Raw genomic sequence first — 22997 nt, forward strand, 5'->3', positions numbered from 1 at the left:
TCAGAGTACCATTTTTACAGGTAAGATGCACTCAGGGCTTAGAAGGACCCTCTCCGGGAAGGATAATGATTCTGCCATCACTCGACCCTTGTCAATGCTCTTTCTGGAGGCATCTCCTCCTGTGCCCAGCTGTGTGTAACTTGTCTAGTGTCTGCAGCCTGAACTTAGTCTCCTTCCTCCTCCTCAGCTCCTGGATAACCTTATTCCTGGCCGTGATAACGTACACTTGTTCTGAGGTCTTCTAAAGAGGGAGGGTTGATGTAGATTAGATATTAGGAAGAAATTCTTTACTGTGAGGGTGGTGAGGCACTGGAACAGGTTGCCCAGAGAAGCAGTGGATGCCCCCTCCCTGGAAGTGTTCAAGGCCAGGTTGGATGGGGCTTTGAGCAACCTGATCTAGTGGAAGGTGTCCCTGCCCATGGCAAGGGGGTTGCAACTAGATGATCTTTAAGGTCCCTTCCAACCCAAACCATTCTATGATTCTCCTTTCCAATAGCTTGCCCGAGGATGGGATCTGAATGCAAAACTGCTCTGGAGACAGAACCTGCCTGTTCAGGGAATCGTTCTGGTTGCTGTAACAGGTTGGGAAGCAGCACAAGTAACGAGCAGTTGTTTTTCAGTAACTGCCTGTATTCAGTCACGTGGGAGTCCAAAAGGCAGAATGTCCTACCTAGCAAGCTGCTTCAGAGACATGTCTGTGCTGCTGCAGGACCCTGTGGCACAGACATGCTCGGTGACGATCCCTTGAGACTCAGTCGGTCAGTGCTCATCTCTGGAAGCATCTCTTCATCTGTGTTTAAACACGTCTTTCTGCGTTATCCTCCTGCTGAGTTCTGTGCTTGTCGCTGTGTTGGACTCTGGCTCAGGTCAGCAGGAAACAAGTGGTTGATAGGTCTGAAGTCTGTGGGACTGTAGGCATCACTTTAATGCTTTCTGCATTTGATCTTACAAGCGGGAGCTAGCGATGGCAAAGAAAAAAATTGCTGCCTGCCAGTCCTAGTGCCTGCGCGCATCCTGCACCTACTCGCATACCTGCTGCCTCTGGCACGAAGACTTAAATTTAAATTCTTCTTTTTTTTTTTTTTTTTTTTTTTGCTTGGTGGAGTGGGCCTGAGCATGATAGGGTGTATGGACTCCATCTCTTCAGCTAAAAGCAGGACCTAGCATGTGGGTCTCTGAGGGGGGATTGCTCTGGGATAGCTTGGGGACTCTGGAGCGGCTCTGTACAGAACTAGAGAAATCATCTCTCTGCAAGGCGAGGACTTTTCATTGGGCAGCTCAGGGAACTGGTTGGTACCTTCTGGGTTTATTTCCTATCCACCTGCATGTGGGTGGCTAGGAAATACACCCAGAGGATTTCCAGCACCTGCAAATACCTGCTGGCTAGGCTTCCAATGCCTTCTGTACGGTCCTGTTTTCCTGACCAGTTTTGCTTATGACCAGTTCCAAGACATGAAGTCCTGGGATCAGAAGTGATCCCAGTGAAGGTGAGCTGTTTGCTGTGGCTTGGGGACAGGGGTTTGGATCTCAGCTGCTCTGAACAGAGACAGTTTGGGCTCATTGCTGTGGCTGCAAAGCCTGAGGCTGCATCCCAAAATCGCCTTATTTGTGGTGTTATAGTAGGAGCCTTTTTCCTGTTAGTGCTGCGGCTGTGCTGTACTGCACAGGGTGGCGAAGGAAAGAAATATCGATGAAACAAGCGGATGTGATGCCTGGAAGGAAGGATACCTATTGTTTTGTCCTGTGATAAAAGGCTGGTGGTGCTGAGTCAGTGTCCAGGGAGGAAGGAAAGCAAGAGGCAGCAGCAGGATGCGGGCGGCAGATGTATCCGTCCCTCAGACAGAGGATGAAATCTCTCTGCTGAACGCCTGACTGCCGCCCCCCACGCAACCCCGGTGCTCTGCTCTTTGTCTTACCTGGTCTAATATTTACCTTCAGCTAGTAAGCCTCCTTCTGTCACACAGTAACATCTCCAGTATGACTCCGTCCCATCCCTTGTCCCAGGCTGCTGAGCCAACCCCGCTGTGCTGCACTAGAGTTGGGCAGGACACTTCATGGTGTCTTTGCACCCTTCTCTGGGGCTGTCAGTCTTTCAACAGCTTTAAATGACAGGTCCAAAGTCACCTTTTTATCTCATTTTAGACACTGGAGATTGTTGAAGCATGGAGACCTTTTCTGTCCTGTCCCACCCCTTACCAAAATATTGCAAGCAAAAAATAAAAAAAAAAATAGAGGGGAGAGCCTTGGTGCTGGCTTCATATAACTTGGTTTGTGTTTACCCTGCGGAGTTCTCCCATCGGCTTGTGAAATGCATGTGAGAGTCTGTATGAGCGAGCTTTGCCCTTGGTCTGGGCATGCATGCCATCCGGGAGCAGAAAGGACTGCATTTCCTGGGAGATGTGCTGCTGAGGGAGTGCCGAAGCGTTGCCTGAAGCAGTTAATTGTCAGTGCATGGGGGTGATTTGCCTGGATCTAAATGGGGGATGACCCACGCTTCTGGCGGTAAGGTCGAAGGCATTTTCAGGCTGTACGCCTGGAGTCCTGATGACAGTTGCAGGGTAGAAACTATGCTCCTGCTTAAAGCAAATATTTTAGGAATGTCCTTCTCTATTTTTATGTTGTCTTTTTTTTTTTTTTAGTGTCTGCTGAAAGCTTGCAGAAAAGCTTAAACATGACAGAAGGACAGATTTTGAATGTGCAATGTAATATTCAGAACTTTCCAACCAACGCAGATGATTGATAGTGACAAATTTGTGGAAAAAAATGACAATATCCTTTTGCTTTTGGGAAGAAAAATGTTTCAAAGTGGATGTGAGCTATGACAGAAAGGATTCGTGGGTCTCGGCAAAGTTTGGAGAGAGAGAGAGAGAGGGAGCAGAAGGGTCTGTCATGTAGGAATAGGCATTTCTGTCGTGGTGTGGACCACGGAGTGTTCCTCTATAGCTGTGGGGGGATCTTGCAGTGCTGCAGGGATGCGTTTTGCTGTCAGCAGGGAATCTCTGTCATTCTGACCCTCCTTGACAGCTTTGGGCAAAGGGACAGCTGCTCTCTTCAGCTGTTGTCTAAAAGTGAGTTACCTGACTGCATTCCTGGAGTTTCTGGGACGATTCGAGGTTGGTGGTTTACTGGGAGTGCTGTGTGCTTGCTAAGGGACACCCCAAGTTGCTGGGTGTTGTGGTGCTGTGATGGACTTTGAACAGTTGGGGCTGTACCATGAAATCCTGCTTTTGCAGGAGGTGCTTGCAGATGTGTGCCACAGGGCTGCCGTCCAGCCCATAAGGTGGAACATGAGCAAGATGACACTTATTTGCCAGCTGCATATTTATTTGTTTTGCCTTTGACATAGGAGGTATAAGCCTCACCCAAACACTGAGCAGATTATGCTGGGTTCATCTCAGCATCACTGTGATGGTGGTGTCTGTGTCTTTGAGTGGAGAGGAACAACAGATAAAGTTGAATGTTGCAGTACTCTGTGGTCTGTTGATCACTGCGATGTTTTCCATTTGGTGTTTCGTTTATGGTCCTTGACTTCTGGGTTTTGCAGCTTTGTTAAGGATGCCAAGGCACAGGATGATGAGTTGCAAGTGATGTACATGCATGGGGGACCTCTGTGTGGAACTGGGCCAACACTTTCTGCTTGACTCCCAGAAAATGACTGTTGATAGCTTCTTTATAGAACAGAGTAACTTTAGAAATATATTTCTGGTGAGCAAGATACCCTTTCCTCCTCAGATTCTTGTTTCCTTCACTGCTTAGATCTGCCATGCTTCTTACTCCCCCTCTTCCAAAGAGAGATGTTAATTGCTTTTGTGCATTTTTCCCCCACCCTCCCCATCCTGCAGCCCCTAAGTAGCTGTTTCTCTTGTTCTGCAGCAAGCTGTCAAGGAGAATCAGAAGCAGCATGAAACAGATGATATGCCATGCAAAGCTGGCAAAGGAGGAGGCAAAGGAGAAATGCCAGGAGTGACAGCAGCAGAGAGAACAGCTGGTAGACACGAATGCAGGTATGAGATGCAATTGGGTGTTTGGGACAGCAGAAGTTTTGGACTGGCTGCAAAGCCCTACTAATAATGTGTGCGGAGAGCTACAGGTGAAGAAAGAAATGCTCTGGAGCTGGATTCCCAGGGACGGAGGCTTGGGACAGCATGAGTGGTATTACTCTCTTCTTTACTGACAGGATAAGTCCTGAGCACAGCAATCTGCAGGTTTGCTTTAAACATAGGTGTTGGACAATTCACAGTAAACCCATCTTCAGCAATGTGCAAAGCCTACTAAGCAGAGAACCCTGCCAAACCTGAGGGCCTTCTTGAGAGGCTTTTTGCCTATATAAAATGCAGCAATTTGCATGACACACCAAAAGCCTATATGGCCATTCAGTCCTGTAGTTCTGGGCTCTGTCTCCTCCCTTGTTTTCTTGGGAAGCCCGGTGGGTATCAGCATCAGAGCTCTTCTTCCCCCTTCCCAAACCGTTATGCTGTGCAGGAGTCTAGCATTAGGCTCCTCTATTCCAACCACATACGTTTCGGATTTCTTTGCAAATGTGTTTTAAAAGGGGGGAGGGAGAGAGGCCATAAACAGTCTTACAAGCTTTCCTAGCGCTGTAGCCTGAACCTGGGAGCACCTAAACCAGGCGCAGCTCTGTGGGACAGCCTTGCGATGATTGTGCAGACCCAGGTTCCTCATTCATCACCCTGTCTGTGCCCTTACCTCCGAGTGAGTGAATCCTACAACAGCAGGTACTCCTGCACCAAAGCTATACTGCTGAGAGCAGAGTGGACCTGACATGCCTCCCTTTGCCAGACGAATGGCAAGATCATGCTCTGATGTTACTGTTGGCCACTTTCCTTCCTAGCTCCGTATACAGTTAGTGACATGGGTGTAGATCTAACCCTGTCACTTTGTAATAAAACAGCCATTTCCTTCACCTTTTTGCAACACTAACTGTTACATTAAGATGTTAATGAGTTTAAGGTTGGAAGCCTCCTGACCTGCAGCTACTGCAGATGCAGACCTGAAAGCCCACGCAAGTGACAAGTGACCCGTCTCAGCAGTTGTGGTTAGTTTGAATTCAGCCTTCTGCTTGGTCCAGGAGGTTAACGTGACTCTGTGAGCGCTCTGTGCTGTCCCCACAGCGTGGGCTTTCTCCCTTAGTCTGCTGCCTGCTACCAGATGCATTCTTTGCTTCCAACATATGGACTCAATTACTGCCCCTCTCCCTTGATTTCCTGCCTCTTTGGGTTTCCTGAAACGCATCCCCTCCTCCTGGCAGCTTGAACTCCCGTGGTGAGATGCTTTGCAAGCTCTCACATTCCTCCCTCCCTTCCTCCCACTGCTTTGCTGCCTCTAACAAGGTGGTCGTGATCCAGAGCACGCACAGATAAGGCTGCAGACCCACGCTGTCACTATAGCTGAGCCCAGGAACCACAAGGGCTTGGCTTCCCCCAGCAAAACTAGCCAGCCCACTAAATGCATGTTCAGTGACTGGCAGGGCTGTGTCCCAGCTCCTCTTGACAGAGGTCCCCACCCTGCCTCAGCGTCGTTCCTAGATCACCCTGTAGTTTTCAGCCAGCTGCTTCATTTGTAAGACTTTAGGCTTTTTTTCCCTATTCCCTTCTGAGGCCTTGGGCTTTCTGAGCCTCTGCACTTTGAAAGGAGCATCAAACTGCTCTGGGTTTCTCCTGGGTGCTGTTTGGCTTCCTTCCTGGACATCTACTCCTGCAGAAAAGCCGTGTGCCCATGGCTTCTGCCTTTAAAAGCATTTGAAGAGGAGGGGAGAGGGAGCCCTGTCTTCCCCATTAGTGGTTCTCTCAAGCCCTGCCTCCTGCTCTGGGGGAACCCCAGGCGCTGCAGCATCGGGTTGCTGGAAATCTTAAGAAATCTGAGCTCATTCAAGGAGCAGGGGGAGATGGAAACAGTTAAATCACGCAAACGAACAAGTTAATGATTTCCATCTCCTTGCTGGCATGTTTCAGTTTTCGGAAGGGGGTCTGGCCAGCAGCTGTGCCAGCAATTGTAGCTCAAAAAGAGTGTTTTCTTTCTGTGTCAGCTTTCATCCATGGCCCCTTTGGATTCCCCTGACTCCCACAGATGCCAGAGTTTCCAGGGTTCCTGCTGCTGCGAGTCCCTGTGACTGTTTTCCCTCCCATGGCCAGCGACAGAGTTAGATGAAGAAGGCATTGTTCACTCCCTGCTTGCTTCCTGCCCCATCCTTCCCCAAGCAGAGGAGAGGCTTTTTCCCAGGATCCAAGTGACTCAGCAGCACTTGCAAATGGAAGGAAAAGCTGCAGCTTCTGCGCCTTTGAATCCAGGAGCACAGGGGAGCAACTTAGGGTATAGCGCAGGGGAAGATCCAACAAATAAGTATCTGTGGCTGAGCAGTCCTGCAGTCAGCTTCAGTTGCAGGAGCCTTATTGTATAATAAGGCTTATATATTGTTATATATATATATAAGGCTTATATATTATTATATATTGTATAATAAGCTGTATTATAGTAAGCCTGGGCACTGTGTGTCCAGGTTGTGGTATCTAAGGTCACTGAGCCCCAGCAACAGTCTCACAGGAATGGGTTGTCCCTGTGGCTGTTGTTTGAGCTTCCCCTCAAGGGATGGTGCCTGTTCTCCCCTGGACCACTTCCCCCATGAGGGGCAGGAATTCCTTAGGATCTCCTCAGTGCCAGAGCCCTGTTTGCCCGGTACCCAGAGAGCCCTTTGTGTGACACCAGACTAAACTCAGCGCTGCTTTTCTTACCTGCAGCAGGAGTACATCAGTTCACCTCTGCCATCAGGAGCATCACCTTAAATGTGTAGCACCTCCTTACCTTCCTACTCGCCTTCCCCTGGTGCCTTTTCCTATTGCAGGCAGTAGTGGAAGCACGGAGAGGGAAAAGCCTGAACTTCTCGAATCAGGTAAAGTATGAAGGGTGTTTAGAAGTCCTGGAGTACACTAAAGCTGGAGGGGAGTAAATAAGGCACAGAAGTAAGGCAGGGACCCCAACTACCAGTGTCCCAGCATCCTTCCTCAGCCTTCCAGTCCTGTTGTCTGGCTTGGGCTGAGTTCAGCCTGAAGTCCCCATTGGGCTACCACACTATCTCATCCTCAGAGACCCTTCGCAGCAGCCCAGACCCTCCACTTGGGCTTGGCACAAGTGGATGGATAAGCGTAAGAAATTAGAAAGCCCTAATAGATGCCAGTGGCTTACTGCTGTTGCTCAAACCTGCCCTCAAAACTTTGAGAGCCCCCACGGGTGAATTTGGACTGGCTTGCTCTGAGAGGAGCATCTCTGCCAGCCAAAGTGACAGTGATGGGTGTTGTGTTCCTCCTAGGAGCCCCCTGAGGCTCCGGTGACTTGTGGGATGTATACCCACACCCTCAATCCTTGCAGGCTCCCTTCAGTAGCCCAAAAGCCAGGTCTGGTAACCAGGTTTCATGCCCCAGGCTTCTCCCCCAGCATGCTGGTGCTGTCCCTGCTCCCCTCAGCCATTTTTCTGGGGTGCTGGGTGCCGCCAGCCCTGCCCTGGCATGGGCAATGTGGGTCAGCCTTGCAGGGGGGGTTTGCCGGCAGGTGGCAGCCTGTGCAGGCAGCACAGGCAGGATCTGCAGATGTTAAATGGGATTTTATAGCTCTGGGTTTCATCGGGAGCTGTTGTCACGGAAACAGAGATCTGCAGAGAGCCCGTGCATTCGGCGTTAACCTCCTCAGTGCCGTGCCAATGGCCGAGGGGGGATGCGCAGGGTAGCGAGCAGCCCTGGGAGGCTTCTCTTAAAGGCGTGTGGTGAGTGATTTGTGCCTGGAGCTCATAACCTCTGCCTGGCTTTGCAGGGGCAGCGGGAATGTGCTGTTTTATTTAGGTCTGGGGTTTTAATAGTATTTTAAAATCTGCTCCTGTGCTGTTGGAGCACAAGGCTGTGCCCTGGGATGGGCACAGGGGGGCTCCATCTTCTGTCTGGGTGTCCTGGCTCTCTCATTTTCACGCTTGGGAGATTCCCACGTAAACAAGAGGGGACAGCAGGCAAGGATGGGTGCAGGTCTCCCAGGTTCCCAGCTTTGGGGGGAAAATGTCTTACCAATGCCTGGTCCCAGCACATCTCTTCCTACACTGCAGCTCGGGCACCTCCTCTGGGTCTGTGCCTCGGCAGGAGAGGGCACCGGAGCTGCACTGACACTGGGGTGGTGGCAGCATATGTGTCACCCCTGCACATGGCTCCCCAAGAGGTGACATCCCTGTTGCTAGGGAGGGTGAGCAGCTGAGACCAGGCTAATCTCCTTAGTGGCTGAGCACCATCACGAGAGTGAAAGGGAGATTAGAGGGTAGGGTGGCATTAGCAACCCGGGATGCTCATTGGAGAGGAGCAAGGAGACAACTGAGCCAAGCAGAGAGGGAGAAGACCCTGGGGGAGATCAGTGGAGCTGGAGAGGCCTCCGTCAGCAGCAAATAGCCCAACAGCTGGGATCTCTGAGGAAGTGAAAGGCTTTAGACAACATGCCCAAAAATCCTGGCGGAGCTGTCCCCACCCCCTCCTCCCCGGGGAGAAAGGTGTTGCCAGGCAGTCTGGGGCCTAATCCATTCCCTCCCATCCAGAGTGGGGGAGGTGGATGCCTTCCCAGCCCCCATCATACCCATGGGGCATCAAAACGTTCCCTCAAAGCATATACAGAGTGAGGACCTGCTGGATTTTATCCCATACCTGAGAGACATGGAGGAACAGGACATGGAATATTTATTGCCCCTTTCCATGATACAAGAGGCAAAAAGATGCTATTTTCTGTAGCAGACGAGGGAGTGAGGCTGTTGCTCACAAAGCCTCTGTGAAGGAGTCCAGATGCTGGGCTCCATTCCCTGTTCCTGCCACATGGGTGTCACAGGGCCCTGTGTTTTCTTTGCAGGTGGCTAACGGGGCCAGAGTGATGGATGTTTTACAGGAAGATTTGCAGTCCAGCGGCCTGTCCTGCCAGAGCAGGGGAGCATGGCAGGGTAGGTGCTGCTTGCTGGGCTGTGCCACCTCTGCTTTTCTTCCCACAGGGAGCTCCAGGGCTGGTAAGGGAAGGAAAAGAAATGGTGCCTACTATTACGACTTGGTGTTTGTTCCTTCCTCTCAGCTGTCAAGGAAACCATGGCATGGTTCACGTACCCAGCTGGTATTGCTGCAGTTGCTGACGTATTATGTCTTTTTAATCCATATCCAGAATAGCTTCTCCACCCCTCCGCTTGCGCTGGCTTACACAGCACCTTTCACTGTGCACTCCTGCCTGCCATCGTCTGTTCTGCCCAGTGGTATGGACCGGGACACCAGACTTTTTCTTAGAATCATAGAATAGTTTGGGTTGGAAGGGACCTTTTAAAGGTTATCTAGTCCAACCCCCCTGCAATGAGCAGGGACATCTTCAATTAGATAAGATTGCTCAGAACCCCTTCTAACCTGACCTTGAATGTTTCCAAGGATGGGGCATCTACCACCCCTCTGGGCAACTTGTTCCAGTGTTTCACCACCCTCGTCATAAAAAATTTCTTCCTTATATCTAGTCTGAATCTACCCTCTTTTAGTTTAAAGCCATTACCTCTTGTCCTATCGCCACAGACCCTACTAAAAAGTCTTCTTTAAGGCTGAGGAAGCAGAATCGTACCTTTTACATGCATGAGAGTGGTCAAGACAGGACTGTTACACTTCTGCCAGAAAGACTTGCAAAGAGATGGAAAGAGTTGAGGTGGTAGTGGGATATATGGAGATACCTCCAGGTGCCAGCAGCTACAGGAAAAGATAGAGAGAAGGGGCTTGTGCCATGTTAGGGGCAGAAGGAAGAGAGATCAAGAGGATTTGGGAAAAGAGACAGCTTGGAAGCAGGTTCAGAAATGACAAGGTTTAAGGAGAACAGTGTGAAGAGATGTTAGAGCAGCTTATGTGCTGCTGAAAGTGGTCCCTGTATGGGAGATTTTGGGTAGAGGGGATGTGATATGCTCAGGGTGGAAAAGAAAGCAGAGAAAAACAGGACCCAAAGTGGGAGGGAGGACACATGGTGCTAGATCTGTGCCACAGAAGAGGCCGCAAGCCGGTGACCAGACCAGAAGAGTGGGGGAGGAAGATCTCTCAGCCAAGCATTTGGAAAAAGAAAACCAGAGTAGAGATGTACAGGAGAGGAAGCTACAACTTTTCTGTCTCAAATATAGGAGGAAGAGGGTCAGGAGAAGCATGGAGAGAAATCTCCAACTCACTTTCAGCAGCCTACAGTAGCAGTGGGATGCTTGCTCATCTTTTACATGCAGAAAAGGGCAGGAATTTAAAGTTACAGGCTGTTCTGCCTTTTGGCCTCAGCAGGGTCCAAGGCTCATGCATGGCTAGCGTAGCCTTACTGCCCCATCAGACCCTGATCAGCTTGGTGTCTGAGTGGCAGACCTGTCTTGGTGCTGTTGGACGTGCAGAGCGCCTGTGGTCCTCCACTGGTGACAGGACCGTGGCTGCGAGCGGCAGCAGCCCAAAACCTGTAGGTACGTGTGACCACGGCACCGCGTGTGCTGCTGTATGCTGCCTCGGCTGTTGATGATGGCATGCCCTGTGTCCCATTGACATCTCCCCGACTTGGTTTCACCCCTCTGGCCCTTTCCCAGAGGAGCACTGTGTGCTCGGATTGCAGGAAGCTCTCCTGCTGTAATCAAAACCCTGGAGGGACACTTGCCGCCTTCGCAGCTGTTTCAGACCCAGCTTCCCTTGGAGGGAGAGGATTTCCCTTTCCACACCTGCAAAAACAAGGGGGCCTGACTCACTGCCTACAGGTGCAAGGGCCAAGAGGGCTCCCCTGATGCCATGCTCACGGGAGTGGGAGCTGGGGGGGAGTACCAGGCACCTGAGCCTGAATTCTGCCTGTCTCCATGGGATTTCCTTCCCCTGCCCTCTGGGTTTTCCCCTTTTTTGCTCTTCTCAGAAGGCGATTTCAGTACAGTGCGGTATCCATGTGGTCCTGTAGTGGTTTAACCCCAATGGGCAGGTAAACACCACCAGCTGTTAAATGGCTGAACACCTGCCTGCTGATGGGAAGTGGTGAATGAATTCCTTATTTTGCTTTGCTTGCGTGCTCAGCTCTTGCTTTACCTATTAATCCACCTTTATCCTCAACCATTGCCCTTCCAGTTCTGGCCCCCATCTCGCTGGGGGGAGTGAGCAAGTGGCTGTGTGGGGCTGAGCTGCCCACTGGGGTTAACCCACACAAGGTCCCACGCCTGTGGTAGTTTTGACATTGCCATGTGGTGCTCTGAGAGCATGTGTTTGCAGAGGATCCTGCTGGAGCCGGTGCTTCTCTGAGTCCTCCTCCCTGTGAGCCTCCTGCGTGATGCTTTGCAGTCCCCAGGAGCTCTTCCAGTGGGACGTATTGTGCTTCTCCATCGCCCTGCTACCAGTTGTCAGGACATTTCTCCATCCTCCGTCACGGCTGCCGAGGAAGACAGGAGCTCAGTGTGTCAGCTTTGTCAGCTCTGATCTCCAACTCCTGTCCTGCCCAGGCAGCTGTGTCTATTCAGCCACGAGCAGCTACATCCCTAGACTGTAAAGGAATGGGAAAAGCCTCCAGGCTTCTGCTTAATAGCTTAAAGGACTGGTTGTGGGGGAGCGAGGTCAGTGAAAGGGGAGGGCTGCAGCCAGCTCATTGAGAAAGGCATGTGGACCACAGCAGGGCACGCACACAATAGCTCAGTGTCCTACTCCGGTCTGGCTCAGCACTTGTCCTACCCTCAGAGCTTCAGCCGGATGATTCAGAATTGATTTGTGGTTAAGTGACTCAACCGGTGTCCTTTTCTGTCGCCTCTACGTCACGCTTATGCCATCTGCTCCCCACCACACAGCAAAGTGAAGGCAGAAAATCAATTGTGAATCCATCCCTCCTGCCCCAAGCTCACTGCTGGCCTGAGTGTCCAAAGGAAAGAGAGCAAGGGTTGAGCTGGGCTGGATGTGAGAGGACTCTTCTTCCTCAAACAGGATGAAGCTGTCATGTACAGAGCAGACACGTTACCCCTTGCCCCATGGCTCAGGCTGTTGGGTGGTTTGTGGGAGGGAAGAAGATGCTCATCTTTAACCTAGGTGATGCTAACCACAAACTGAGCCAGGGGGGCAGGACAGGTTGCAGCCTTTGCCAGTGGGTGCAGTCATGCTGCAGCAAAAATCCGTGTATGCTGTGGGAGGAGGAAGCGATTTCCAAGTCTTTCTGAAATGTTTTGCCAGTCCTCTGCAAAGCCACTGCAATCTCAACTCAGATCTGCTGGCAATGACCAAAAATAGCATCTTTGGGCATGGGTTTCCAGCCCGGTGATCCCTTGGTCAAGCCACAAATACTCATTGCCCAAAATACTATTAATGTGCAGTAGCTCCAGTGTTTTCATGACTGCTAACCCATTATTTAACAGGCTAAAAGGCAGGAAACAAAATACATCAGGAAGACTGTGAATAATAGGAATATTTCTGACAATATTTCAGTAGGGAAAAAAAAAAGACTAACCCTGAAGCACTTCAGAAGGACCTCACCTGGCTACTCAGTGGCTTATAGCGTCTCAAAGGGGTTGCCTTGCCCTGTGTGCCTTTCCCTTTTAACTCTGTGAGCAGGAGGATGCTCCAAGCTGACCATTGCCACTTGGAGCAAAACATGAGGTTTACGAGGTGTCTATGGCAATGTCAGCCCAGGGCTCTGCAGTAGTTAAAACCCAAAATCGCCATCCGAGATCTAGGAATCCCTGGGGAAGGAAGGAGAGGAAGGAAAAACAATCACAGCAGTGGCTTTTTTTGCTTTAAATGTGTTGTGCTGCCTGCAGTTCTGCTTCCCCTGCCTGAGGAGGGACATCAAGCTAAATAAGGGGCAGAGGGAGGCAGTAAGGATGACTGGGTGGACCTGGGGCTGCTTAATCCAGAAAAGGGGCATGAAGGAGGCATATGAAATTATAAACTGGAGATGGTTGCGTCTCTTCCGCAAGAGCTTGAATGAAGCTGGGAGGGGCAGGCTTAAATGCCAAGCTGTAGTTTCACAGCCCTCCTCTTTACAGGATGTTGCAGATGCTTATGGTTTAGACAGGTTTAAAAAAGCAACCAAATACATTTATGGAACAAAAAAGGTGGGAGGATGTGAGAAAATTCACTGGCTGAGAAAGAAGAGAGTGTGTCAATGGGGGTGTAAGGGAATATTTGGGACCTGCGAAGAGCGGAGGTGGAGGGAGGGAGCAGTCTGCTGGGTTCGTGCTGTGTGTTGGGAAGGCGTTTGGCCTCGGGGAGAGCTGGGCAGAGGGAGGAGGATGGCTCTGCCTGGAGGAGCAAGAAGCTTCTGTGGGTTGGGGCTTAGGAGAAGGGTTGGGGGACATGGAAGACCCTGGGGGGAGAAGGGGCTGCTGGATCAGAGTGGGGCTGTTGGGGAGAGGAGGCTTTGCTGAGGGATGGAGAAGACAAGAGGTGCATTGAGTACAGGCTCCTGCTTTCTTTCAGCTCTCTCTAGCTATGCTACAGTCCAGCTGGCAGCTGGGGGGACATCTCTTACCCCCCCCACCCCGCTCCTTTCTGCTGTAGCCCCGAGGGGATCAGTGCACAAAGCCTGGCAGCTCTGAATGCTCTCTGTGTTGTCTGCACAAGCCAAATGCTTCTCTCCACTCACTGCCAGAGCAGCTCTTGGGCAGCTCTTGTGCAAACCAGCAGCAGGAACCTGAGACCACCTGGAGGGGCTGACCCATTAGCAGCACCCACACAGGGTCCACACACCAAGGTCCAGCACCAGAAAATGCCTACCCTGCACAGGGGACATCTTACCAGCAGACCTGGAAGGGGAAGGGAGATGGTCGATGTCTGGGTTTGGAGGCTGTCGGTCCCTTCCCAGCCAGGCTCTGCGCATGGTCTGTGTGCATCAGACCTGCTGTGCACAGGGCAGAAATGCTGTCCTAGCCATCTCCCACGTTACTGTTGCTTTTCTGGTTTTGGGGGGCGAGGACAGACCCATAAGAGATATCTCCTTCCCGCTGCACCACTGGTGAAAGGGGCACTGCACGGGGCTGCGGCTGGGAGGGCAGGGAGAGGCAGACGTGGCAAGGAGAGGTGAGGGGTAGTTTCAGGGATGCTCCAGGGCATGGAGAGGGTGAGAGAGAGGTGCTGGGTTTGTTAACAGTTATTTAGCAGAGTCTCCAAAAGGCTTTTAAATCTTGCACAGGAGCCTACAGCTTGTCTTCTTTACATGGTTTCATGTGCCTGCTCTTGGTATTTCAGGAGCTAGGGTGACAGTATGAAAGGTGTTCCATCCTGAAAGAGTTAATTTCTCATGCCTGCAGCATCTGGGCAGTAATTCAGCTGCTGCTTTATATTCCTGAGCGGGTCCCCTCCCTTCTGCTGTCCCCTCCCAATTGTAAAAATACATCTTCTGAGGCACTGAAGACAGGAGCTTGTGCAGGCAGTGCCGCGTGGCTGTGCCGGTGCCTGCCCCACGGCTGTGCCGCTGGCGGTGCTCAGCTGGCTGCACTTGCCCTGTGCCCTCTTCCACCCCGTGCCCCAGTGCCAGCCAGCACTGGGCGGCTGCTCTGATTCGGAGCTGCTGGCTTGAGCGTGGCGTCATGAGCTGGATGAGCTCAGGCCTTAAGCTGTAAAGGCTTCTTAAGGGTAGGCACTGTCTGGGCCTCGTTAGTGGGATGCCAGCACTTGCTTGCGTCTGGAAGGCAATGCCGGGCTTATATGGATAAGGCCAAAGCACGGAGCGTGGGGGGATTTGGGTGACTGTAATCCTCTGCCAGCACAACCCCACAAGACCCTGGTGGGGCGTTACACCGCCGCTGTCTTCTCCCATGGGAGGCATGGGGGCCTCCTAAGGAGGTTGTGTCCTGAGGTGTGGAGTCCCATTTGGGTCACAGTGTTGCCCGTCAGGGAGCTATGCCTGCTGTCTGGAGTTGGAGTGAAGACAGGTGGAGGCCTGAACCCTTAACGTGGTGCATTTTGCAGGTCTGGACCCCGTCATGGGAATGTCTCAATTCCCCAGTGTCCTGAGGTCAGGTAGCTCCTCCAGCCCAGCTGGCCGCTGCTCCTGAGGACGGTGGTCTGTACCAGAGCTGACATGGAGGTGCTTCTCCCCCACTGTTTTTAACAACACCTTGTTTTCAGAACCAAGCAAGACCAGCAAAGCCAGTGAGATGACAAGAGATGGAGGCATCCTTCAGGAGACCATCAGCTGCTTGAGCTAGATGTTGCTCCTGGACAAAGGCAGAAAACTGCTGGACCTCCAAGAGCTTTCAGTAAGTAAAATAAAGTTTCAGTCTGGGATCTGTGCATCGCTATGAAGGGTAATTCGTTTTCCTTCTTGCTCTTGGGGCCATTTGTGCCAGTTTTTGTGTTGTTTTAGCTCTCCTGTCCGATCTTTGGTTTGCCCCTGTAGAAAACTGAAGGGTCAAAAGCTTCAGCCAAGAGGAGGAACATCATCTGCAGTTCTCGTGCTGGAGCAGACTGGGCAGAAAGGCAGGGACAGAGGGTAAAGTCACAGCCCTGCCCACACATTGCTCAGTGCTGAGATGCCAAAGCAGGAACCCCAGGTCTCATCTTGCAGGGTGCTGGCTCTTGGTGCCATAGTTTACAGTGGGAACGACTCTGCCCCAACTTGCAGCTTCCAGACATTGAGTTGGTTTTTTGTTATAATTTAACATATTTGTAACTATGAATTAATGGAGTGATCCATAACAGCCCAGCATCATCTGGGACTGGCCCACAGCTTGGCTGCTGTCTCATCCCTGCAGGAGGAGGCAGGCTGATCCCAGCCCAGGTAGGAGCTGGGGTACCAGGAGGGTGGAGAAGGAAATAGGGTGGCTGGGAATGCTCTTGGAGAGAAGGCAGGCTGGCACCCTCTGATCTGGGAGAGCCACCCAGGGAGGGGTGAGCCAGCACAGCCGGTGCAGCAGGGTCTGGGGGCCTTTCAGCATGGCTGAGGTCACCCAGCGCAGGGCAGGTTCTTTCCTGCAGGAGCCTGTGCCCACCGGAGTGCTACTGGGAGCACTGGTCCCTCCTGGGGCCACGCTGAGCCTTTGCAGCTTTTAGTTTTAATGCACTTTTATGTTTAATAATAGTAAAATTCTATTTTTTCACAGCATTTTGCATGTTCCTGGGGCTTGTTATCACATCACGGGTTGGAAGCACTAACAAAAATCTGGGCGAGCCAAAGAGAGCGTGTGCCCCTGTGCCGGTCCCCTCGCGGCAGCGGCTGCACTTGACAGGGCAATTTGTGCTTGTGTGGGCACGATGTCTGCTCCCTGCTTCAAATGCACCTCGTGTCTATTATCTCATTCCCATCCCAGGTGCTCGGCTCCAGCATGCAGAACCAGCGGTGCATGAACCGGAGAGAATAACAGCGAGCAAGTGGCTGCAGATGGGCCCTTGGGTAGAGGTAGGTGCGTGCCTGCGCACAAGAGGTTTGTGCTTGAAAGAGAAAAACGCTGATTGTAGAGGGGAGAAGAGTCGCTCCAGGTCAGCCTTAAGCAGCTGGTCAGGCAGAATGGTGCTGGATGCAGTCCAGGGCCTCCCCACCCTCAAACCTGGGTGAACCAGGAGCCCACTAGAAGCAAGGCTTGACCTGTTCCCATGCTCCCTCCAGGAAGGGATGAGGGAGTCAAAAAGAGCAGGTAAGACAATTAAGGCATTGGTCCTTCTGCCTTCTTGGTGCCTGGGGCATCAGAGGGCTCCTTGGGCCAAGAGCTGTGCCACTCTCATGTCAGGGTCGTGGCAGGCTCTTGGTAAGTGCAGGCAGGAGTTGCCTTTGCACAGCCAAATGCCCATGGCTGCATTTAACAGCCCCGGAAAGCTGCAAAATGAAAGAGAAATCGCAATACATGAGCTGCACCTGGGCCAGCCTGGAACCTTGCCTGAGACCTTTAATTTCCTTCTAACAGTGCCCTTAATATAAAGCCTTTTTTCATGGCTTTGCAGCTGTGGGCAAGTGATGCTCTGGTAGCATTGTGTTATTGTGATAGTTTGTATGTACAAAAGATGGAGAAATAAACATTATTTTTGGTACAAAAATGTGGTCTTGCCTCCATATCATAACTTTGCTGGTGCAGAGAGGAACCTGGAGCCTTGTGACACTGAGCCGCAGGGACCTTGTCCAGGCTGGGGTGGGCTGCTGGGGAGCTGGAGCAGCATTGCGGCTGCCTGCGGTGGGCTGGGTGCTGCCACCATGTCACAGGAGGAGGCTGGAAGTCCTGTTCCCTGCACAGAAAATCCACTTTGGCAAACCTGGGCTGGTGCCTGAGAGCCCAGACATGGAGTGGGCTCTGGGCGATGGAAGTGTCTCCCCCGCCCGAACACCACCCAGACTGAAAGCCAGGTTGGTGGGAAGCTGGTGAGGAGAGGAGCTGTCCCCGCTATCCAAATACTTACTGTGATGGATATTCCCCGGGGATAAAACAGTAAACAGAGCCCTGGTCACACTGCTCAAGCGGTTCTTGTCCCCAAAGGTGTACATACCCATATGGCAGCTTTGTGCCAGCAGTGTCCCTCCTGGTGACCCCCACAGAGGGGTCCTGCCCTTGCTCTCACGTGAGCAGTGGCAGCCTGGCCGCCGGCTGAGTTTAGAGGTCGACCCAGCCAGAAATCGGCCGGTCTGCAGCTCCCTGCTGCTCTGCTGGGATGAAGGATGCTTTCTCCCAGATGGCCACTTCAGAGGGACAAATGCTTTGCCATGTGCTGATGGCCCTGGCTTCGTCCAGGAAGAGTTTGTCCTTGTGACCGGTTCTGTGTATGGGGCTGGAGCTGACTGCTGAAGGCTGCATCCTTCATGCATGGACAACCAAGTCCTGGCTGTGTTCCTCGTCCCAGGGTCAACCGCACGTTGCAGCAGCTGTTCTGCTGCTGAATTCCTGCTGGCATCTCATGGTAGGTACCCCATGGGGCGTCCCCCCCCACCCTGTGGTCAGCCCCAGCCCCTCCTGCCCAGGGTGATGCTGCTTTTACCCCCTGCCTGCAGTTGGGGGCAGCCCCTGCTCCCTTCCCTGCCACCATGGGTTTAGAAATGGGGTGGTGAGACATCACCAAGGGAATCATTGGTGTCCCCTGGAGCTGCTCCAGCCCCTCCTGCTGCAGTGAGCTGCCACCAGCATCTTCTCCCCATCCCCAATCCTCCTCCATATCTTCCCTGTTCCCCCACAGGCACCATCTTGGGGAGACATGGCCATCAGCCAGGCCTGTGTCCCAAAATGTCCCCGCCTCTTCCCGAGCCCCCTTTCTGCTTCAAGGCATGCTGCAGCGGGTGCAGGATGGGGCTGGCTGGCCAGTGTTTGCACCACAGGGCTTTTGGGAGCTGGTCCCTGCCGGCATGGATGCTGGGGACTGCAGGGGTAATATAAAAATGAGGACAGAGACCTGATTATTGCCCTAGTTTGTGTCAAATCTCCTTAGTTCTTTTTTTTTTTTAGCAGCCTTTTGATGAGTTCATCAATGACAAGTTGCTAATTGGGGAGCAAGAGGCCCTGAATTGGGGTCGTGGGGCAGGGAGCGGGGTCTCCTGGGGCACCCCACAGCTCAATGCACCCGCGTTATCCTGTGAAAACAGAGAAAAGAAGAGCCACGATAAAATAATTGTCTAAACCTGGCACTGGGCCTCACCAGAGGGACCAGGGGGATGGAGGAGAGCCAAGCTGGGGTGGCCTCAGAGGAGCATGGGACTGATGCTCGGTTAGGGGGTGGGGACATCCCAACGCTCCGCAGGGGCCAGCAGAGACCTTGTGGGCTTCAGCAGGGAGAGGCCGCGTCACCCCGGGGTGCTGAAGTGGTGGTGGAGGGTTTCTGGTTGCTAACAACATGAGGCACCCACGAGCATCGTGTAGAGCAGTGGGCTCCAAATTTTTTGGTTGCACCCCCCCAATATATTTGTTGATTAATAAATCACCTACATGTCCTACTGGGCTAACACATTGTAAAGTAGAAAATAAAACAGAAATTAAAAAAGGATGGAGTAGAGATAAAATAAGTACTTTTTTTTTTAATTTATTAACAGTACAAAAAATATTTTCTTCCCGCACGCCCCATGGACTGTCTCATGCACCCTGCTCTGGGGACCATGGGGTCAGAGGGAGACAGCCCAGGCCCCCCGTCTGGCACCAGCAGGCCCCTTCCCCATACCCCCCCTTCCCCTCACCCCCCTCCCCAGACACTGCCCTGCACAAAGCAGCTTTGTCTGCCTCTTCCTCTTCCTCTCCTCCCATCTGGCCGCTCTCCCTCCCTGGCGCCCGTCCCATCTCCCTCTGCAGCACAAGGACCCTCCTTCTCTATTTATCTCTAGGGAGGGGGTCCAAGCCCCTCTGTTGCCCCATTGCAGCTCACAGGGACCCCCCCCAGCTGTTCCCTGGTCTGGAGGTGACAGGGACGATGGCAGGGTCCCCACCCTGCTGGCCCTGGCACCCATCCACATCCTGGGGAACAGTTGTGCAGCTGCCACCGGGATGAGCAGTGGGCACTGCTCCCCAAAGCCCTCTGGAGCTGGGGCAGCATAGGGAAGGGTCCTTTCCCTCCAGCATGGCATGGCTTCACTGGCTGCTTTCCCTTCCCTGTGCCCACAGGGCTGTGTCACTCAGGGTTCACCTAGGAGAGCTCCCCAAGAAAACCATGTGTTGTGAGCCCTGTGGGAGAGGAGGGGAGGTCCCTGGGACACAGTCCCCAGTCCAAAACTGGCAGCAGCTTCCAAATCTCAGCCAGTGGGATGTCCCCGCACAGCACCACCCACATCTCTGTCCCTGAAAGGGGGACATGCCCCAGCACGGCCATCTCCAGTCCCCTTCCTGCTCCCAGCCACCCTGGCAAAGCCCTGTGTGGTTTGACTCAGCATCACTGCTCATTCCAATGGAGAGGGTGCCAAAAATCCCCTTCCCGCACCAGGCACGGCCACTTTCGGCATGTGCTGAAGGGAGAAGGGTTGGGCAGGCAGCGCTGGGCATGGGCAGCCCCTGCCCATTGCTGTGAGTGCTGCTGGAGGGACATTCTGGCCACAAGTGTCTTTTCTTGACTTCTTTTTTTTTGGCTGGGGATTTCCCAAAGCACTGCCTCTGCCCAGACTCCCTGGGGACCAATGTGGGCTGGATGCATCCATGAGGGAATTAGCCCTGCCTGGCTGTGTGCCCCCCTGGACAGGTTTGGGGGGCGGCCAGCACTGGGCTCCAGGGAAGTGGAGGGGTGTTCCTGACTGCAGAGGCAGCGTCAGACCCAGGGGTCAAGTGCATGGGCTGGCTCCTCCACCAGCAGCTCAGTGACAGTGACCCTGGCAGGTCCCACCCACAGCGTTGCAGAGGACCCAGCAAGTTCCAGCAGAGCATGCAGGTTCCTGGCAGGGACAGCAGTGTCCCTGTGGAGCTGAGCCCCTCCAGCCACACCGTGGCCCTACAGCAGTGCCCACAGCATCTCCCCACTCCATCCAGTTTGCCTTCATCCTGCCTGGCATCCCTCTCCTTCCCCTGCCTACCCCTCCCTGCCCTCCCCTCTCCCCGGCTCCATGACTCCAGGTCTTGGCTGCAGCTGCTGTTGGCTCCCCGGGGCCAAGCTCCTCCAGCACCTGGCCACCAGTATGGCCAGAGCCACCGAGCCCCAGTGGGGCCAGCAAAGGGCAGGCAGTGCCCTGCCTCCACCTTTTCCTTCACTGCAGTCACAAGGTTTCAGCCAGCAAAAGGCAAATTCTATTCTGTCTCCACACACTGGGCTTAAGCTGTTAAAAAAAATAATAAAATAAATCAAAGCATTGGGATGTGGATTTATGGAGCAGGAAGGGTTGCAGAGGATGGTGAAACACCTCTCATTCCCACCCAGGAATGTGAGGCTGTGAGAGGAGCCGGCTGCGTCAGGGGGAAATAAAAGCCCAGGGGATGTTAAGGCGAGGGGCTGTCAGGGAGCCGAGTGGTACGGGCTATGGGAAGGGCTTTCCCACCCCACCACCCTGCTACAGACACCCGCTCTCCTCGCCTGGCCTGTGTGCACCTGCTGCCCCAGCGAGTCCCTTTCAGACCTTTTCTATCCCAAGCACCAAGATTTCTAAGTGCTTTTTGATGGCATCGGCTGCCCTCCCTGCTGATGCATTTATGGGAGGAGAAACCCCTCTCTGCACACCAGCTCCCTGGAGTTTCTTCTGCTCAGGGCAGGCTCAAAATCCAGCTGCAGGCTCTTGGCATGGGAATGCACAAAGCCCCACTTATCCCTGCAGCTCCCAGTGTCTGTGTCAGACCCAGGGCAACCTCCCGACTGCCTTTGGGGACCCTGAAGGAGCAGGCGAGAGGGAGCTGTGTGAAAACTCAGCTTTTCTGGTGATTTTTTCCCCCCACTCTTTGCTGGATGAGGTCACGGCTGGAGGAGCTGCTTAATGGGACTCAGCCCATGACTGCAGCCTCGTGCCAAGGAGCACATCAGCAGGCAGGGTGCCAGCTCCCCACCAAGCCCTCTCTGGGGCCAAGCAACCACAGGTCAGCTCAGCTCAGCTCACAAATCCAGTGGAAAACTGGGCTTGCTCAATTCCTTTTTTTTTTTTTTGCTGTTGTTGGTTTGGTTTGATTTTCAAGGTCAACCGGCTGAAAAAAGTGACTTCTGCAAACAAGGGCCCCACAAGCTGCTGACATGGGGCCATCACTGCCAATGGCATCTGCAGGCTCTAGCCCTACCAGGAGCCTGCAGCAAGTTGGGAACAATCCCTGGGGGAACAACAACGGGAGCTGCAGCCCCAGTGTGACCTGTTCCTGTACCACCAAGGGCTTCCAGCTCATCTGCCCATGGAGAAGCCCAGGGCTCCCGTGGTTCCATGCCATGGATGTACCTGGGAGGGCAACAAAAGACAGCACGAGAGAGGGAAGAGGTGCTGAGCTGCTCTCAGTGGCGGGGGAAAGAAGGAGATGGAGTAGGAGGAGAAGCAGAGCTCACTCGCTCCCGTCCCGCATCCAGGATTGTCCCCTCCTTTCCCGGGTCAAGTCACCTTTCCCAGGAGCAATGCCTCTAATCCCCCAATGGTCGCTCAGCCTGAGTGGCTGCTGAAGGCTTGGTCTTGTCACCCTCTTTGCATCCCTTTTGTCAGGGCTGTGACTCGGGCTCTGTTTATGTTGGCCTTCCTTTTCTCATCATCTCAGCTCAGGAAGTCCTCCATCAGCTAACCATGCTGCAATGAACATGTTCCCACTCCTGCATGTCCCTGTTAATTAGCACAGCTGACCGGGTTCCCTTCATCAGTGCTAACTGGCCAGATTTGTGTCTCTGTGCCTTTCCCTTCTTGGTTTTCGCAGTGCCCTTGGGTGATTTTAGTGCAACAGAGAGGAGAAAAAAAATGAAACTAAATAAGCATCCTCACATTGCACGCATCCTTACACTGACACCAGCAGCTGGGGACACAGGGGTGCAGGGGCACTGCGGAGCTCAGGGCACCAGGGAGGCCGTGGGCTCCTGAAGCCAGACTCATACCTGCAGCTCTGCAAAGACTCTTTGCTCCTCCCCAGTGGTGGCCATCACCCAGCCAGGGACCCACAGGCCTGACCCTCCCCTCTTCCTCTACCCACAGCCCCCATCACCCAGTTCCAGGTGCCCAGTGGCATCACTGGCAAAGGAGGCAGCAAAGCCCAGTGCCCTGGGACGATGTCACCCCGGCTGGGGTGGGTGCTGGGCACAGCCCACAGGTGGCACCTGGACGTGCTCAGCCCTGCTCCCCGTTAGCGGTGGGTCAATGTGATTGATCCCCATCATCGTGCCCCTGGAGCTGCCACTAATGCACATCAGGCACTCCAGCGTGGGAGAGACGGTGGCCCCGGGGCTGGGGGCAGAGGGCATGCTGTGACAGGGGTCCCCACTGCACCGGGTCCCTGCCCTGTCTCCACCCTGACCCCTGTGCCTTCCCCTGTGGTCTGGGACCACCTGTCCCAAAGGAGGATGCTCTGGTTGGAACCCCCTCCCATGTGGGTGTGCATGTGTGCACGCACGTGCGTGTGCATGAGTGCATGTGTGACCAGGGCTGTCCCCATGTGCACAGGGCAGGGAGGAGGGGTTGGCTCCGTGGGGTGC

The 22997-nt window shown here is 53.4% G+C and overlaps 1 protein-coding gene across 7 annotated transcripts in view; it reads left to right on the forward strand.

Annotated features, from left to right (window-relative positions):
- HDAC3 (histone deacetylase 3) overlaps nucleotides 1-16479 on the forward strand; it is a 59851-nt gene extending 43372 nt beyond the window's left edge. For 2 of the 7 annotated variants that reach the window (XR_014229432.1, XR_014229433.1), the window contains 5 exons: nucleotides 3874-4004; nucleotides 6756-6907; nucleotides 8887-8974; nucleotides 15102-15232; nucleotides 16283-16471. The gene's annotated coding sequence lies outside the window, so the exon portion shown is untranslated. Of the gene's footprint in view, nucleotides 1-3873; nucleotides 4005-6755; nucleotides 6908-8886; nucleotides 8975-15101; nucleotides 15233-16282 lie in introns of all 7 variants that reach the window. The other 5 variants (XR_014229436.1, XR_014229437.1, XR_014229430.1 and 2 more) reach the window with 4 other exon arrangements.
- The last annotated feature ends 6518 nt before the right edge of the window (nucleotides 16480-22997 follow it).

The sequence above is a fragment of the Platalea leucorodia genome (genome assembly GCF_965183815.1).
Source record: "Platalea leucorodia genome assembly, chromosome: 11".
In the NCBI taxonomy this organism is placed as follows: Eukaryota; Metazoa; Chordata; class Aves; order Pelecaniformes; family Threskiornithidae; genus Platalea; species Platalea leucorodia.